The sequence below is a fragment of the Pinus tabuliformis genome, chromosome 4_2 (genome assembly GCF_031772625.1).
Source record: "Pinus tabuliformis cultivar Carrire ecotype Pingquan chromosome 4_2, CPIR1, whole genome shotgun sequence".
Taxonomy (NCBI): Eukaryota; Viridiplantae; Streptophyta; class Pinopsida; order Pinales; family Pinaceae; genus Pinus; species Pinus tabuliformis.
The window spans coordinates 660328121-660334120 of NC_142304.1; positions in this window are offsets into that span (position 1 = coordinate 660328121).

Here is a 6000-nt window from a genome sequence, read left to right on the forward strand (position 1 = left end):
TAAAGTGCTTTTTGGACTCCTAGTTTGTCCAGTGATGCTATATGAGTGTGAATTGTGGGCTAGCAACACTCCCTTCTCAAAATGGAAACAAATTGAGAAAATCCAGAAACGCTTGATCATGAACAAGTTCAAAATAAAAAGTTCGACCTTATGAGATAATGTTGAGTGAAACAGGAGCAACTTCCATTGAAGCAATTGCTATGGTGCGGCTCATAAGACACCTAAAAAGAATTGAACAAATGAGAGTAGGTAGATGGCCTAATGTTATGTTCAATGAAGGCATGAGTGAAAGAAAGAAAACATGGATGAAACAAAACTACACATGGAAGCGAAAATGGAATATCTACCTCAATTCCTATCCCACAAATAGCAAGGAGCTAAAAGATTTTGTTATGGAGAAGTTTCGTAAAAAGGTATGGGGAAAAGAGTTGGGTAGAAAGAAGAAATATTGCATTGAGGAATTCAACTCTATGTGTGATTTACAACAAAAACATTTCATTGGAGCTAGCATTTCGCGGAGGGCAAAGGTTCTTATTGCTCAATTAAGGACCAACTCACATCAACTTCGGTGTGAAACATGACGGTGGAAAAGGCCTAAAGAAGTTTGGGAAGAACGGGTGTGTACAGTTTGCACGTCTGGGGCTGTGGAATCAGAAAAACATTTCATTTTGGAATGTGATGCATTCAAAGACATCAGGGAAAGTTATGAGAACATGTTAGCATCAATTTCTTGGCATTGTCTTTTTGGTGTGGGGATTGTTGGAAGGTTGGGTCAGCTCATCATCAATTTGAATCGGAAAAGGACTGAATTGCAAAGAGTGAAAAACAGGGAACTAATGGTCTCATAGACTATTTTTAGTCTCGTGGACCTTAAAATATCATTTCATTTCAGAATCTTGTCACATTATACAGAATCTTGTGACATTATGCAAGATCTTTTAATTATTTAAAGAGGCAGGGATTAGCTGCTTCGCAGCGATCCGCCTTGTTCTATTTCAAATATATAAAGATGAATAAGCCAAAGATACAAAACGTCAAATTCCTTAGTAGAGAAGCTAAAACTGAATTCTGCGTTATTAGTCCTTGCCTTCGGCAACGCAGGGACTATAGCGATTGTTTGGTTTTGACTGAACATCAAATTAGTTTGACCAAAGAACTTATGCACCTTTTAACCAATGTTTGAATATAAATATTTGAGCAAACAAATTTTTATCTAAAATTTTAGTTTAGACCTCTTATTGCTATCCCAAACACCACAATTTCTAACAGATCTGATACAATTTAGATCTAAAAAATTTTGCAGTAAAAATACCAAACACAAAACAGATCTGAAAATGTAGCGTTTATTTATATTAATAACTGAAGAAATTGTACATGCCATACAATAAATTTCAAACCCCTACAATGGCACGTACCACTGTTTATCGAAGAGATGACAAATGCACTGGAGCACAATCGTGGACCCTGGATGGATCCACTAGACAAAATAACACCCACGGGGTTTTCGTCCTTAGGATCAAACTGGGACCGGCTTTGCCAAGTTCTCAAGAAAAATATAGCAAGATAGATGAACCCGAATGATCCAAATGCTTAACTTCTATCCCCTTTTATAGGCTTGATGGACTCTCTAAAGACCCTATTTTATTATTTTCCCTCAAAAACCGAAGGCAAATACCATGGGCTGACACCATGAGAAAATACCATTGTAAATACCATGGACAAATTTTGTCCATTTTGACCAAATCAAGAAAGGGAATATTACAAATCCTCCTACCCAAAGATTGCTTGCCCTCAAGCAATTCACTGCTATCCACAACAAAAGTATTGATACTAGGATCCCATACAACCCAGTGTGCTATTCCATACCTCCATGCTACATGATCTTGAATGGATCCTTTGATACCTGAACCCCAAATGATCCTCCAACCACTCCTTCCCTCGATAGATTCATCTGGATCCCAAACAATCCTTCGACCAATCCTAGCCCAAATGGATTCTCCGGGATCCCAATGCCACCTAAATCTTGGGACTTGTGGGTTATGGTACCATCTCAGCCCTCCATCACTGCTCGTGCCAAAGGGCCCAAACTGCAATATGCCCTTGGCTGTGAGTGTCCTCCTAGGAATCAACCCATCAATAGAGTACCAACTCATAATTTCTCGCCAATCCATGCCTTGGGAAGGTTGAATACTTGCAAATCTACTATGTTGATGCTGCTCGACGCTCAACTCATGCTGCTCCACTCGGTCACCCAACATGATGCATTTGGAGAACTTTGCCCTGCTCTTCCCAATGTATAAGGGGGGCTTTATAGTGTTGCAAGCCTTATCTATGTACTCCTGTAGAGGGCTACTATGGAACTCCCAACTGTACTTGTCATGCTGCCTTGTGAGGGACTTGATTTGTTCTTCAACACTAGACAATTGGGTCATTGATTCGGCACATACCCCTATGAGCTCCTCAATTTTTCCATTCTCTTGTAATACAGTGTCTCGGACTGTCCAAACTCGGCTTCAACATCATAAGATCTGTCTTGATATGTATAATCCTTTCCCAAAAGTCCTCTACTGGCAATTCCCGTACCCTGTTGAATGTCTCTGTAAATGTTTGCACCGGATGCCCTATGACCACAACTTCAACTTGAACCTTTGACTGACCCCCCAGAAATGGCTCATCTTGCGTACTATATTTGTCATGTTGCCCCGCATGATCATGCTCATCATGTTGGTTTATTCTTACTGGCTCCTCATTTGATTTTCTTGGAATGTCTTCTTCCTGGTCTTCTCCACATGTGGGGATACGTTTTCCACCCTCTCTGATTGCCAAACATGGATGTATTGGTGGACTGTTATCTATACTTGATTGCCCATACTCCTTATGGATGTTCTCCTGGATATCTATAGCAGTGTTTTTAAAACCGGAACCGGTGACCAGACCGGTCCACCTAATGAACCAGTTTACCGATCGGAACCAGTCTAACCGGGACTGGTTTGGTCTAAACGAACTGGTTTTAGAAAAATACATTAAATAATTAATTTTTAATGAAAAAACTATTTTTAATATTTAAAACCATGATTCCAAGCCAATAGAGACAAAATATGCAAACATTGCTCATTTATATACCATGTAAAGGTGAATATATCAAAATGGCACCAAGTGCAATACATATCATCGACAAAATACATAAGCAGTGAGGCTCTAAATGGCCTCTAGAGTGCAAAAACAAAGCCTACAAACTATGGGGCCAGTGGCCTACTACAAGACTCAAGTCTACATATATGATAATACTATAATAGTGATCAACATTATCACTTGAAACTTCTCATGAGTCATCATGATCAAACTCAGTTGGTTGAGTCTCGACCAAACTTTGCAGCCACAAACTTCTCTATTGGTTCAGTGACTTGAGTCTTAAACTTCTGAAGGTACTCTGCCCTAATATGCCCTATTATTTCATTTGGTGCTCCACATGGCTTTACATGGCCTCCTATCCCAGCCAAGTGTTGCTTGAACTTGTTAATACCCCCTCCTTGAATGGATTTTTGGCAATATTTGCAGAACATTTTGCCATCAATGATATCACAATGAGCCCATGCAGTATCTCTGACTTTTGGAGGCATGATGACTACTACTTAGCTTAAACTTTGTTGTTCCACTACTCCAGCAAAAACTCATCACTCTCCAAGCTCCCAAGCAAACTCACAAACACTCCAAATGAGATGTGTGAGACAAATGGGAGGGAGAGGGGCCTCTTAAAGGCTTGGAGAGGGTGTTTTTGGAGGGAAAGCACCTTTAGTTTCCCTCCAAAACCCCTAAAACACAGTCAAAAAGTCGCTTTTTCAGTTGACGATGGGCGTGCCTCCTAATCGACTGGTTTAGGATGGAACCGGCCAGTTTGTATCAACCAGATGGTTAGGACCAGTTTTTTGCTAAAAAAGGAGAAATGCCCCCCCTGATCAGTTTTTTTGGCCGGTTTCGACCGATGGGCCTGCTAACCAGCCGATTAAACCGTTAACCGGTTAGCAAGGCCGGTTTTGAAAACTATGATCTATAGACTCAACTACCTCATCATCAGGAGGAATTCCCTCCTTCCTTTCCTCATGTACTTTGTCAAGCTGATTGATTATCATCGACATTCCCTCCTTCCTTTCCTCATGTACTTTGTCACGCTGATTGATTATCATCAGCTTGTCTTGCAAGTTTCTCTGAAAAACATGGTGGTGTTGTTCACCATTTGTACTTCACTACTTGGATCCTTGATAGGTTCTCTTTTGAAAACCAGTGATTCCAACTATGGATGAATCCCTATGATCTGCCCTTGTTGCCTTCTTATCACCTGGACATGAATGGTTAAAGGCCCAAGGTCCCTTGCAGATAAAGCATAGTCCTCTCCTCCTCAGTTCATTCTCGCTGCAGATTTTGTTCTTACTTCCTCCATCAATCTTTCCCAACTCCTTTCTAGTCAACACCCTTATGAGCAATTTTATGTTTGCCTGACCAACTTCTCGACTAGATCATAGGCAGCTGGTGATCCCTGTGGTTCCTTCCTCCAAATGGTCAACAATTTGGATCTTAGTATTTTGCAAATGTTGCCTTCTAAGAATAGAGACACAGTCTTTTGCATGCTTGTTTTGACATGGTTTGAATGAGATGATGTAACACTGGTGTAAAAGATTTGGAGCAATTGAAAGATCAGCTCATCACATTCCAAATTCAGCATGAATTTGCCAATGCTGAATTCTGCCATGAGTTTTAACATTCTGCACTGCTTCTGAAAGGTAGGAAGCATGATGTTATTCAATCCCTGAAGGGCCTCTACTATCAGCTGCAATATATCTCTCATGAGATCATTGTTGTAGGGCAATAGTGGTGATGTTAGAGCTATGACTCTGCTGAGAGAAGAAGAAACTGTGAGCCTGACCTCTTCACAAGGATGTTCCCAAAGTTCAGGTTGTATCAATGCAATCATGGATGGCTTGAGAGCCCAACCAAGTTTCTTCCATTCTAGCTGCCCCACCTTAGACAAACATGTCTCTAATTCCTCCAACTTATGAAGATCTATGTCTGACTTTGTTCTTTGCAATTTGGATCCATGTTCAAAGAGACAATTGCTTTTTACATCTTACTTCCGGATATCCTTTGACTGTTGAAGGATAACATGGATCTTCTGAGAGAAAGCCCTGTTGTTCTGCTCTTGCTTCTGATCTGGAAGTTGTTGCCATTTTTAATCCACTGAAGTATTGCAACCCTAAGGATTACTATGTTGATTTTTGAGGCGTTTCAAAAATAAAATGATGGCATTATGGCTTGGATTTCATACTTAGCCTTCCTTCTTTCTCCTCAACTTTCTTCACTCTCTTCTTCTCTTCGCTTATCGCTCCCAATGTTGCCAAAGTGCTTCCTTCGTACTATTCTCCTCCTTAAATACTGTCGCTGGTCTAGTCCAAGACTACTGTGTAATTGGCCTATTCCCAGCGCAAAAGTGACAGCTGTGATCTGCGCGGCTCTAGAAGGAACGCAGTCTTCGTCCAACGTGCCTCTTAAATAATGTGAATAGCTTAAGCATGCAACTTTACCATAATCAATATCCAAGCAAAAGGCTCCGTCAAACTTATAAGTGGGAAATCAGAAAAATAATTGCGCCCACTATAAACTCTTTTCCAATTCCATCTCCTTCGTCATGCAATTTAATCCCTGAGATGAATTTATGCCAGTAAACCAAGAATGGATGTTAACACCAGATCAAAACTTTTCTTTTTCCGAAATTCAAATCATGAGGATATAGTATGTTCCCTCGCTCTTGTCATAGATTCTTTAACTCTAAATTTCACTGACTTGCGGCATCATAAGTCAGGGAAAATCTAAATTGGCGCCTTGACTTCCAAATTTCTAAGTCTTTCGCGCTGCAATTCCATGTCGTTCCCTTCATAGCTATTCTGTCTAATGGTCATTCACTCCACCATTCTTTCCACAAACACAAATGGAAAGTCAAACACCAAT